A 14,557-nucleotide genomic window follows, 5' to 3' on the forward strand; every position below is an offset into this window, starting at 1 on the left:
TTACAGACATGCACCAGTGTGCCTAGCCAAATGTACCTTTCTTTTAAAGTTTGCAAATGCATTGACTTGATATGCTTACACCTTTCTGCACAAGTCTATTTTCTCAACCTACTTTCTACGAATAGTTCTCAATATGCTATCATTTCCCTGAGAGTGGAAACATGAAAGTTCAACACAAGGAAGGAAAAACTGAAAATTTCAGTACTAGAATTAGAGTGAAGAAGAAAACTTAAAAGTAACCTAGGAAGTTTCAACTAGCTAATGATGGTAGCTCCAATGTCCTTAATGGGCTGCACTGAATTCCTATTGTCTTTATTAGGCATGTAGTTGCTTCTTCACTGGACCATAAGTAAAAGTCAGCTCCATGTGGAGTTGAAACAGAAAAATTTCCCTGACCCCTTAACCGGCCTGGCAAAAGGGGCACCTTATTTACTCAGCCTGTAGCCCTTAACCCCTTGTGGGAGGGAGAGCACACAGGTGAGCAGGTTCAGGAGCTGGGACTAGTACTTCTGGGCACCAGCAGGAGCAGAACTCAGTGCAGCCCCATGGCAGCACCTAGAGGTGTACCTGTGACACTTGGAGCCCCAGAGGGCATGTGTTACAGTGCCCTTTTAGCTTTGCCATCTGCAGAGGGCTTAAGAATTAAATGACTAAAGCATCTGTACCCATGGCTCCCGAGCTCTTGTTCAGTGTCCAGGAGAATCAGGTCACATGAACGAATTGAAAGGTAGTGAATATGGAGGATATCTATTGCCACTGAAAGTGGCTTTCATCAGGAAAGGGAACTGAAAAGGGGATAGACTGGGAAAGTTGTCTTCCCCTGGAGTCTGGCCACCCCTGGCAAGGCTCTTCTCCAAAGTCCTGCCATCAAGCTGTCCCTCTGAAGTCAAGCAGCTTCTCTCAGACGTCTGGCTACTTCTTTTCTCCTCCCCCGTCCTCTCTGTCTAGAATTTCTCTGCCTCTTGTCGCTATCAGAGTGACTTTCAATGCTGACTTCCTAAGGGGACTTGTACACTTCTCCTATAGAAAGTATTATGTATGCTCTCATGAGAGATCTAGCAGTTAGCAGTTGGCAAATCATAACGTTTTAGACTGTGCTTTGTTTCCTTTAATAACAGTAAGATGGAAATTGTGGGAAAACAAAGAGCAGAGGGCAGTCCAAGCCTTTTATTCCTTATTAAATGCAATGAAAAGCAATATCCAGACATTAGTCCTTCTGCCTCTTGCACTTGGTTTCAAGGGGGCTTCTTCAATTCTTTATGTGGTCCTGAAGCCCAGGGCTGGCACTTTGTACCCAGTGATTAGGATTAAATATGGGACTGTGTCCAAATACACTATGGAAAGCTTTTAGCAATTGCAGCAAAGGGAGGGCCTGTTTCCAGCAGAAATTGTAGGAGCCTACAGTGAAGTAGAATTACAACTTCTTTTTCTGTAATTAAAATATGATTCCCTAATGTATCAAAAAGCTCAAGCAAATAGTTTTATGCAAATATACTTTAAGCAGGATATTTGCTGATATTATGTAACATTTTTCAGGAAAGATATGCCACATATATTTCAGGAAATGGCACAATGATAATGGTATAACTCCATTGTGAATGAGGAAGCAAAGTCTTAATTCCATATGTTCCTACAAGGGAAAAAATAAATCCCTGGACATCTAAGTTGACTCAAACCCCTAATAAATAATTTTCTCCTCTTCTCACATCTTCCAGGGAAAACTTAACAAGACTAGACTGGGGTTTGACTCACAGAAATCATTAGGAGGAATCATGGAAAACGATAACTTCCCAGATTAATGAAGTACAAATTTCAGATCTATGAAGAATGGTGAAAGTTATCATAATTTTATCACTTCAAAATAGGTTGACTCTTTCTTATATCTAAAATTTCATTAGAAAATATAGATCCATAAAACAGTTATTTGGAAGCTAAAGGAAATCAGTTAAAATTATCATAATTTTGGCAAACTGGCTTACCCAAAAGCAGAACTCTTTGAGGTTAAATGGTTTCAGGACACTCCAGAATTCATCCTAGTGAGGCAGATGTTTAAGAAATAGTCTAAGTAGACAGTAAATAATTGGATTGAGTTGCTTCTAATAATAGTTACCTTATAAACACTTTCTGGTTTTTACTTTTCTTCTGTAACAATGTAGCTACTCTTCATCTACCCCTGGCATGTTGGACCCAAACACACAAATAGTAAGAGGAAGTCTGAAACAACACTTACTTGTGGGCATCTAATTGAATGTAAAATTGAATAAGGGAGCTGATGGGGTTTGTTCTTTCCAGGATACAAAATATTTTTGAGATGGGGAATATCTAACGGTGGAAGGACACTAAATATTGGCAGCTGATATAAAAGTTATTGCCAAATTCAGTGCACAAGTGTAGTCCTAATGTTTTCACTATGATTCGTGCCTCTTTACATTTGGATTTTTTGCCATTTCTGAGTCTAAGAAACTGGGGCAGTAATAGGATATGTTTTTCCCTGCTCACTGGCCCTTGAATTTTTGGGGGCCATTAGGAAAGCCAGAATTATATCAACCAGATGGGCTCAGGATCCAGCTACTTTTTTCCATCATAGAACTCTGTCCCTTCCTGCCGTCTTCCTTCAGCCAACACTCCACTCTATTCAGAGTCCACAAACTCTCTCTACCTTTTATGTTTTTAAATGCCAAAGTTCTGTTACTCATCTTTTCTCAAACAATTTAGTTGGATTATCACTGATGGAGGCTTCCATCTTTGATATATTACAGACCTTGTTTATAGAACGTCTTGAGATGGGGTTGTGAGGGCTCATAATCTTTGTAAGTTCCTTTTTTTCTTTTTATTTCTTTTATTGTGGTTATGAAAAAAAAAACCCTTGTAACATGAGATACATGCTTTTAACAATTTTTAAGTGAATAGTACAGAATTGTTAACTATAAACATAATACTGTACAGCAGATCTCTAAACTTTTTCATTTGCATGACTGAAATTTTACACTATTGAACAGCAAGTCTCCATTTCCCCCTCTCCTCAGCTTCTCCTACTTTAATTTATTCATTTTTAATAGCTTTTTGGGTGTGTAATTAATACACAAAACCGCAGATATTTAATGTATATAATTTAATGGGTTTGAACATATGCATACCCCTGTGAAATCATCGCCACAATCAAGTACTAAACATACCTACCACCTCTAAAAGATTTCTCCTGCTGCCACCTCCCATTTTCCTGAGATCAACTCTCTTAACCCTTTTTTTTTTTTTTTTTTTTTGAGGCGGAGTCCCGCACTACTGTCGCCCAGGCTGGAATACAGTGGCATGATCTCGGCTCACTGCAAGGTCTGCCTCCTCGGTTCATGCCATTCTCCTGGCTCAGCCTCCGGAGTAGCTGAGACTGCAGGCGCCTGCCACAATGCCTGGCTAATTTTTTGTATTTTTTAGTAGAGACGGGGTTTCACTGTGTTAGCCAGGATGGTCTCCATCTCCTGACCTCGTGATCCGCCCACCTCGGCCTCCCAAAGTGCTGGGATCACAGGTGTGAGCCACTGTGCCTGGCCGTCTCTTAACCATTTCTTTCAGTGCATAATACAGTATTGTTAGCTAGAGGGACTATGTTGTAGATTGGGTCTCTAGAACTTATTCAGCTTGTATAGCAGAAACTATACTCATTGTAAGACAATTCTCCTTTTTTCCCCTCCCCAAAGCCCCTGGAAACCACCATTCTAATTTCTGTAAGTTTGACAATTTTAGGTTCTGCATATAAAGGGAATCATGCAGTATTTGTCTTTCCGTGTCTGGCTTATTTCACTTAGCATAATGTCCTTAAAGTTTTCTAGTTTGGGGGATGCGTCTGAGGGGAGTGTCCTGTGATATGAGGACACAATTACTATCCGTGAAGAGAGGACAGAGGAGGAAAAAGTAGAAAGAACGTGTTTTTTTTTTTTTCTTTCAAAGGAATCCCAGTGATTCAAGAGTCATTCCAGAGAAATACAGACTGAAGATGACTGGTTACCCATCTAGAAAGAGGGGAACAAGGCCTCCCTAGTTCCTTTTGCTTCCCAGAGAATACATGAGGTACGTGAGGGACAGAAGAAGAGGTGTCCACTTTCCTTCTTCAATCCTTATATCCCTGAGTCCCAGCGACCTTGGTGGGGTACCACCTGTGGGTGCCAAAGCAGATTTTCACCCGTGTTAACAGGGAGGCCTCGGGGCTGGGAAATACTTGCATTTACCCACGTGCCACCGCCTCCCTGCTGTTGGCAACCCTTCATTTCCCTAGACCTTGTCTATACCACGGATACTCGCATGACCTCTATCTATGAAACTGGCGGCAGGTTTGGGGGGGTGGGGTGGCTAATCAGCAGGAATTAGTCATGCTCACCTGTGCTGTGCTCCTTTTCTTCTGTTGTTGCCAGCGTCTGTATCCCTTAGATCCAGTTTTCCCTCCTAGGGCTTCAACGCAAAGCCTGGAATTGAGTTTGTGACAAAAAAATGTGCTTCAGGAGAGTTCATGGACCCCTTAAGTCCCATGTGCCCCTCCTCATACAAAGGAGAGAAAAGGGAGTCCTGTGAATTGGGGTCTTGACCTTGCAAGACACCTTCAAAAAGGAAAAAATAAACAAAAAAAAACCTCTCACATAGAAAACTCCCTGTATTCGCAGGTCTGTGTTAACAGAGAAATGGAAAATAAGTAACAGAGAAATAAATAACAGAGAAAAGGAAAATAAAACAGCTTTATGTGTGGGGCAGAAAAGGTGCCTAGGGAAAAACCTCTAGCTCTATGCAAATAAATTCCTCAAACAGGCAGAGAAACTCTTGATTGTTGTACTCTCCTTTTGGCTTGGTCAGGAGAAGAAAGGCTCTGCCGGCATGTGGTGGGAGGGAAGACAAGCGGGAAACACTGGCCAATCAGCTGCATGGGACCCTTGGCCCTGGAGACCGCCCAGGGCTGGGGCTGCTGCTGAGGCTCATTCCTGTGCTGTGTGGCCTTTGGGGGCTGCATGTACATGAGGTAGAGGTGGCCATACACCGCAGCCTGGAGTGGAGGGGAACAGGCTTAAGAACAGACGGAAATCACGTTGTTCTAAATTGCATATCTGATGGCTGGGCCAAAGACTCTTTCTACCTCTTAATATCTCCACAGTTTGCAATAACACCCCCAATATTGTAAAAGAAAAGATAGGTAACAGCCCCAAAAAGAAGAAGAAAAATTTCATAGAAAAGACTGGATCGGGATGAGGCCCATATTAACCTCCGAGTATGACGGGGGTGGATGGCCGCCTCTGCAGCCCTCCCCTTCGTTATTAATTGGCTATGAGGAGACCAGTGCTCCATCTGTTTAGAGAAAAAGTCTGAGGATGAGAAGATTCAGCAACAAAAGTCAAAGAGATTTTTGGGGGTCCACCTTTTACTCACCCTTCCTCAGGTTCCCCATACAGCCAACAAAATGATACAGAACATTTTGCTCCTTTAGCTCAGCTAGGTCTGGGTTCTTGTCTCATGACGAGGAAAAATTAGATGTGTGGACCCCAGAGAGTGAGTGGAGTAGAATTTATTATGCAAAAGGAATGCTCTCAGCAAAGAGAGGGGGCCTGAAAGCCAGCTGCCCCCTTCACAGTTGAATACTCGGGCTTAAGGCGCAAATTCCTGGTGGCTCCACCCAACCCTTCCAATGTGCATGCCGACTCGTAGACTGAGACGCTGTATGTAGATTTATTTCCCTTACTGTGCATGAGTTAAGGAACAGAATTTTCCACCGTGGGCATGTTTAGGCAAGTCTCCTGTGCAAGTTCCCTTATACACAAAATGTTTGGTTTAAACATTTGTGGGGTAAGTCTGAGGTTCTCTGGGGACCCTGCCCTTAGTGTCTGCCTAAGCCAAGCTGGTTACCTCTTTTCAACATGACATCTCATCATGGTTTTGATTTGCATTTTCCCACGATTAGTAATGTTGAACATCTTTTAATATACCGCTGGCCATTTGTATGCACTCTTTGGAGAAGTGTCTATTCACATAAATTCCGTTTTTTAGGTGAAGTCAGCTGGGCTCCTGAGTTGGGTGGGGACTTGGAGAACTTTTGTGTCTAGCTAAAGGATTGTGAATGCACCAATCAGCACTGCGAAGGCCCCAAGCTCTGAGATCCCACAGTATTTATTGGTAATTCAACAAAGAAACAGGTGGTAAGAAAGTGGGGTTCCAAAGGGAGCGTTGTATTAAGGACATGATTTACCACTGTGACTGTTTAGCATTTGCTCTGCTACTTGAGATAATGGGGAGCAGGTTCTCTTAACTCAAGATACAATTGATCATGGGAGAGCAAGGAGCAAGGAGCCAGCAAGTCTAGACACATTCCAGAGGCCACAAGCCCTGGATTCTATCCAAGTCATGAGGGGTTTTATGCCCTGGGCTTAGATTACAGTGTGTCAGGGTAGCCTTCCACCCTTTAGCACAGAGCTTGGTGTTCCAAAGGCCATAAGGGGTTTTAGATCCTGGACCACAGACATGTTCTAAGACTCTTTTACATTATGTCAGACATGCAAGCCCTGCCTCAGCTTCTCTCACAACACTAAGCTCTTCTCCCAACAAATTCACATATCTCAGAATGTTAATTAGAAATCTGTTGGTTGCAAGAGATTTAAATACCTAGAAGTGTACTTGATTTCAAGTGCAGCTGGAACCAGAGGCTCAAATAATCTCACAAACACACAGTTTCTCACATTGTCCTGACATTGCCAATCTCGTGAGAAAAGATAATCTCCTCAATATTTTCACTAAACTTCCTGGGACTGTATCCATTGGTCCAGCTTGAGTCACATGCTTATCACTGAGCAATCATTCTGGACAGGATGATAAAGTCCTTTGATTGACTGATCTTAGCCATGTGTAGCCTTCAAACTTAATCAAAGTAGTGAACTATGAAGAAGGGGCCTTTCAGTAAATTGCTGGACAAATATTTTCTTTTTTTATATCTTCTGCACATCTGCCCATGGTACCAACTTAGGGTTGCCAAATGAATACAGGATGCCTAGTTAAAATTGAGCTTCAGAAAAACAATAAATAAAAGCACTGTTTAAAATAAATGAATCCCAAATATTACATGGGACACAATTATACTAAATATATTGATCATTTATCAGAAATTTAAATTTAACTGATTATCTTATATTTTTAATTGCTAAATCTGGCAATCCAAAACCAGGTGAAAGTTTTTTCTTTGATCTTTAACTAATTTGGCACTGTTCTAGATAAAACTCACAAGATTATTTTGAGGATCAATACAGGTAATAGTGGCAAAAGCATCTGATAAATTACAAAGTGCTACAGAAAGGCAAGAAATTATTTTGGTGGGGTGGAGGGGCTGGATTCCTAAAGTTTTATTTCAATCTTGGTTCTATCTTCAGACAGTTCTGTCCAGCACCATGATCACACAATTCTAAACTGTAAGGCACTTACTCTCCCTAATAATTAAGAGAATAAATATAATTGAGCTTACATAGATATGATTAAAACTAATCATAACGGAGGCCAGGTGCAGTAGCTCATACCTGTCATCCCAGCACTTTGGGAGGCCAAGGCAAGCAGATCACTTAAGGCCAGGAGTTCAAGACCAGCCTGTCCCGCATGGTGAAACCCAGTCTACTATAAATACAAAAAAATTAGACAGGCATGGTAGTACATGCCTGTAATCCCAGCTTTTGGAAGACTGAGGCAGGAAAATCATTTGTAGTGGGAGGTAGAGGTTTCAGTGAGCCGAGATCGCGCCACTGCCCACTAGCCTGGGCAATGCAGCGAAACACTGTCTCAAAACAAAAAATAAACAACAACAAAAACAAAAAGACCTTAAATTAATCATAACTGAAATTATTTTTCCTTAGAGCCATTAAAACAATAAACATTTCTCAAAAACACTTTTTTTTTTTTCAGGATCCCAGAGCCAAGTTCATTGTTGATTGTCTACAATGGATAGTGAATCTATCTTTAATTTTTAATTTTAAATTCTGTGGTTACATAGTAGGTGAATAAATTTATGGGATACCTAAGATATTTTGATACAGGCATGCAATGTGTAATAATTATATCGCAAAAAATGAGATATCCATTCCCTCAAGCATTTGTCCTTTATGTTACAAACAATTCTATTATATTCTTTTAGTTATTTCAAAATGTACAATTAAATTATTATTGACTATACTCACTCTGTTGTGCTACAAAATACTAGGTCTTGCTCATTCTTTCTATTATTTTTTCTGCCCATTCACTAACCCCATTTCCTGTCAACTGCTCCATTACCCTTCCCAGCCTTTGGTAACTACCTTTTAACTATCTCCATGTGTTCAATTGTTTTGATTTTTAGATCCCACAAATAAGTGAGAACATGAGATGTTTGTCTTTCTGTGCCTGATTTATTTCACTGAACATAATGACCACCAGTTCCATCCATGTTGTTGCAAATGACAGAATCACGTTCTTTTTTATGGCTGAATAGTACTCCATTAGTACTCCATTGTGTAGAAGTATCACATTTTCTTTATCCACTCATCTATTGATGGACACTTATGTTGCTTCCAAATTTTGGCTATTGTGAATAGAGCTATAACAAACACAGGAGTGCAGATATCTCTTCCATATACTGACTTTCTTTCTTTGGGGTATGTACTCAGCTGTAGCATTGCTGGATCCTATGGTAGCTCTATTTTTAGTTTTTTGAGGAACCTCTAAACTGTTCTCCATAGTAATTGTACTAACTTACATTCCCACCAACAGTGTACGAGGATTCCCTTTCCTCCACATCCTCTCTGGCATTTGATATTGCCTGTTTTTTAGATACAAGCCATTTTAACTGGGTGTGATACCTAGTTGTATTTTTGATTGTATTTCTCTGATGATCAATGATGTTGATATGGTTTGGCTGTGTCCCCACCCAAATCCCATCTTGAACTGTAACTCCCACAATTTCCATGTGCCATGGGAGGGACCCAGTGGAAGCTAACTGAATCATGGGGACAGGTCTTTCTTGTGCTATTCTTGCGATAGCAAATAAGTCTCACGAGTTCTGATGGTTTTAAAAAGAGGAGTTACCCTTCACAAGCTCTCATTTTTTGACCGCCGCTATCCATGTAAAATGTGACTTGCTCCTCCTTGCCTTCCACCATGATTGTGAGGCTTCCACAGCCACACAGAACTGTGAGTCCAATTAAACCTCCTTCTTTTGTAAATTGCTCAGTCTTGGGTATGTCTTTATCAGCACTGTGAAAACGAACTAATACAGATGTTGAGCATCTTTTCATATGCCTGTTTGCCATTTGTATGTTTTCCTTCAGGAAATGCCTATTCAAATCTCTTGACTATTTTACAATCAGATTATTAGATTGTTTTTCTTATAGAGTTGTTAGAGCTTATTATAAATTGTGGTTATTAATCCCTTGTCAGATGGATAGTACACAAATATTTTCTCCCATTCTGTGGATCTCTCTTCACTTTGTTGATTATTTCCTTTGTAGTGCAGAAGCTTTATAACTTGATGTGATCTCATTTGTTCATTTTGCCTTGGTTGCCTGTGTTTGTAGGGTATTACTCAAGAAATTTTTGCCCAGATGAATGTCCTGGAGAGTTTCCCCATTGTTTTCTTGTAGTTGTTTCATAGATTGAGGTCTTAAATTTAAGTTTTTAACCCATTCTAATTTGATTTTTATATATGGTAAGAGACAGAAGTTTAGTTTTATTCTTCTGCATATGGATATTCTGTTTTCCCAGAGCCATTTATTGAAGAGACTGTCTTTTCCCTAGTGTATGTTCTTGGCACATTTATTAAAAATGAGTTCACTGTAGGTGTGTGCTAATTGTGAATCTTAAACTTTATCTCATAACATTTCCAAGAGATATGACTGATAATTCTGGTTTGGAGTTTTAAAAGTCTACATATGTCACTACTGCCAAGTTTTAATTACTTCCTGTAGGGGATCCTTCTCCAGTTCCTGAAATTATTCAGAAGAGAGACATCTGCTAAACGGAAATGCAACTTCCAGCCACAAAGATTTTTTTTTTCTCTCTTTTAATTTTTTTTCCTCCAACCAGTGAAGAGTAAGGTCTATTTTTCCCTAGGGGGAAAAATGGCAAATGTTTTGCCACTTACCTATCTTCACTTCCCAAAGCACTTCTTCTTGTTATTCTCTTATTAAAATGGACGTTGTTATCTGCATACAATGGCTAAGGTTAATTAAATAAAACCTCAGGGCCAGATTTTCCTGGGAAGCTGAGAAAATAGTATCTTTTGCAACCTGGTTCCATTAAAGAAGTAAAGTGATAGACTATTGCAAAAGAAGAGCAAATTAAACTGGAAAAACCTTACTTGCACTCAACGTTGTATGCAGACATGTACAGGCAATTAGGAAACAGGAAACACTACATAATGTACTAATTATTTCAAAAATATAATCACTTCAGGAACGGTGGGCATGGGACAGGGTTGTTAAACTAGAATTCACAGAGCATCCAGGGGAGGGGACTATAAGTCCTGGAAATGGCTTTGACTTCTTTGCATTGAGTGACTGTGGGTCAGTCATTTCAAACCCTGTGCCTCAGGCCCGTTATTAAATGGCAATAGTATAGTGGCTATTTACAAGTTTATTGCAAGAATAAGAGATAGGCAGCTTTTGGTGCTCCTTGAAAACTGCCTGGCATGTAGCAGATCTGAGCTCTGGATAGTTTATAGCTCTCCATTTCTGTTTACTTTTGATTTCCTCTCTATCAGAGACTTTCTTCAAATGGTTAATTGTCATTAATACCTAAGTTCCAGGCACTAAAAAGCACTGTGTGCAGAGATGGGCTGCAAGACAAGGTGATTGTTCGTGGATCAGCTCTTGACTGAAAGACATTCAAAAGTCAGTGTCTGAAGATCTTTGCTCAGGTGCCTCTGTTTTTCTGGAGAAGATACATCCAGCTCTTCCCTTGGTGGAAATGGGATGTAGTGTAAAATTATCAACTAGTAATATTGATACAGACAGGAGGCAGGGAAATGCTGAGTAGAAGAGGGCGTGGTCCATGACAAGGGCTCCACCCTCAAACCTGGACCTGTGTCCCCAAATGAGCACTTCACATCACTGTTTTCCTGCCTGAATGTTGCCTTTTCAGAAACCAGTCTGGCCTGCCCCACCCTCTACCCTGTACCCATAAAAACCCAAGCTCCACTGGCAAAGGAGCAGAGTGGCATGGCAGAGAAGGACAGGAGAGAGAAGCGACTGAATGTCAAGAGGAGAAGCAGCTGGACATCAGAGACTATGGTCAGAGAGGAGTTCAGTCAGGGATGGTTGGAGGGGAGTTTGGCTGGGGGAAGGCCAAACTCCAGGAGAAGACTGCCTTCTCAATCCATCCCCTCTGCAGTTCCCCATCCCACTGAGAGCCACTTCCACTGCTCAATAAAATCTCCATATTCACCAACCTTCAAGGCTATGTGACATCATTCCTCTTGGGCACTGGACAAGGACCCAGGTGTAGGTGCAAGAGGCTATCACACTGACTCTCCACTGAGTGGTTTAACACTTAAACCATCTGCAAATGGCAAAGCTAAAAGTGCATGCTGTAACATACACCTTCTGAAGCTCCAGAAGTTGTGGGCAACCCCTAGACACTGCCATGGGCTGGTATGGGGTTCATTCCTGCTGGTGTCCAAAGCCACTGGCCCTGGCTCCTGCATCCACTCACCTGCATGCTCCGCTCCCGCAAGGGGTTTGAGTACTGCTGGCTGAGTAAATGAGCTACCCCTTCATGATTCCCACTAAGGTGTCAAGGGAACTATCCTGTCTCAATATAGGCTCAGGTCTCTTAACACTTATGTTTTTCATCTTATGTTTCACATCCATCCTCTGCTCTTCTATGTTCCCAAATCCATAGCATCTCTAACCTAACTTCTCTGGAGCATAAACTTGAAGTCTCCTTTGTGGGAGGAGAAGGGTAATAACCTGGCTAATTGGGATCAAGAAAGTATATACATGATTAATATAAAGTCTTAATGACTTGGTCCATTTTGGATGTATGCATCCAACCAGCTTGCTTCCACAGGTGTCTGTAAATTCTTTGACACTCCTCCCATCAAGACATAGCAGTCTAATTTTTATCCTCTTTAATATGAGCTGATATTATTGTCGTTTGTCTAATAAATATAAAATGGAGAAAATGGCACTCAGTGACTTCAGAGGCTAGGTTATAAAAGGTGCCTATAGTTCTGCCTGTCTAACTTTCTGTCTGAGACATACACATTTAGAGTATGGAGGCATCCTGTAAGAAGTCTGGCAACCGTGAAGCCACCATGCTCAAGAGTAGAAATCTCACAGAGACAGAGAGAGAGATGCCAGAGAAGACCAAGCTATTCTACTCTGGTCTCCATCTGTTTAAAGCTTTCCAGCTCAGTTACCAGATATGTAAGTGAAGAAGCCTTCAAGATAACTCCAGCGTCAGTCATTGTGATGGATCCTAACACAAAAGACCCTCAGTAAGAACCTCTTGTCTGAGCCCAATCAAACTCCAGAACCACGAGAAATGACACTGACAAGTAATTGCTGCTGTTTTATATCACGAAATTTGTGGTGGTTTGTTGTGTAGTTGGAGGCAACCGGAACACTTGGAATGTTGACCCATGTACTCAACCTGTGAAGAATAGAATATTCCAATGGAAACTCATTCTCTCTAAGGAGTGCTTGGCTCTGCCTCCATTAACTTTGCAGTCTTAGAGAAGAAACTGACAAATTATCCAAATAATAGATTTATCATTTGAAAATGTGCATGATGATATGCTGTGAGCAGGACTTTTGTATGGATTAAATGAGAAAATATATGAAAAAACTCTAGGTACTATAAAACACTACATAAAATTGTGAGTTATTATTGAAACTTTTATGATGTGAAGTACTTCCAATGAACGACATTACTGAGGAGTTTTCAAACACTTGTCTAAGGGCTTCTCTGTTCTGTGGTTAGGGCTTGGGGGAAGGAAGGTTAATTCTGTCTAATCAACTTAACATCTTTATATTTTATTGTATTGAAAAATGTGTATAATTGCATTGGCATGTAAAAATGGGAAATTATTATATCTTCTCCATACTTAAGACAATGTCAGTTATATCTAGGGTGGGATGATAAGGGAAGCGTGGTTACAGTGACAATGTGAGTCCCGCAAAGATTTGTGGTTCAAAATTAGATGTGTTTTTTTTTATGAAATGATAGTTCTTATGTTACCATGATATGCATTCCTAATGATCATGTCACTTATCACCAGATTTATACCTTGTTTCGTAAATTGATTTAATGAATGCTTTTGCAGGAGCAGGAAGGGATTTGCAATGATTTAACAACAATTTACAGGGCCCAGCAGTCTTAATAACCAGTAAATAGGAGAGGCACTATAGTGTGGCAGGCACAATCTCAATCCACAAAACCAGACATGCAAGAAACAATATTTTCTTTTTCTCAAACTCAATTTAAATTTTATTTTAAGCACCAATTTTATCTGGCAAATTTTGGTGGAAAGTTAATCACAATCAACATGTGTTTTCTCCTCTCCGGGATTGCATCTGATTTCTGGAGTACTAATGTCATCTTAAAATGTTGGGAAAGTGATGTATTCTTTTATGCCATTTGTCATTACTAGACTTGCTCTTCTCTTGTAGAAGATAATGTTACTACCTAACACAGTAATTCCTAAACCTTAACAGGTATCAGAATCACCTAGAGGGCTTGTTAAAACAAAAACTGCTGAGCCTCAACCCAGGAGTTTCCATTTCACTTTGCCTGGGGCAGGGCCTGAGAATTTGCCTTTCTAATTAGTTTCCAGAAGTTGCTGATACTGATGGTCCTGGATCACACTTTAAGGACCACTGGCCTTAAGATGAAATAGTTGGATTTGGTATATTTTACTGAGAGCTAATCTAGCTCAAGGAAAGTCTTTGCCACGAGAAACCCCATTGTTTTGTATCAAACACTAACCAAATAAACATAATTCCAGAAGGATCTGTGTGGCAGAGGGAGAAGTGTATTTCAGGTTTTCAGCCTAGATGTACCTTAGGTCATAATTTTATTTTATTTTTTATCAGCTAGCTAGTTAGTTTTAGAAGCTAAACAAATCAGTGAAACATGACCAGGATACAGAGAGAAACTTTGGTTCTCTTTTTATTTATCTCTCTACTTACTCACAGAATGGATCATATGTCATGTGTTCCACTAAGGAAAAATAAAAATTTTGGGCAATGATTAGGACAAATGAAACTCATCTCATCACCGTTCCTGAATCTGAAGCAACCACTTCCAAATGTGCCATCTCATTTTGCTTAATATCAGAGCAAGTACTGGAAAAGTCTTACAGAGTACAGGTACAATTTAAAACATTGTACTTTTTGGAATTTAGCTTTTTTGGAGGTAGGGAACACTGGCCACCCTATCTGACTGTAAGCTTTTTCCTTTTTTTCCTTCTTTCCTTCCTTCCTTCCTTTCTTTTTCTTTTCTCTTTTCTTTTCTTTCTTTCCCACCCTTCCTTCCTTCCTTTCCTTCCTTCCTTCCTTCCTTCCTTCCTTTCTTT

This window comes from Colobus angolensis, unplaced genomic scaffold (assembly GCF_000951035.1).
Source record: "Colobus angolensis palliatus isolate OR3802 unplaced genomic scaffold, Cang.pa_1.0 Scaffold56, whole genome shotgun sequence".
Taxonomy (NCBI): Eukaryota; Metazoa; Chordata; class Mammalia; order Primates; family Cercopithecidae; genus Colobus; species Colobus angolensis.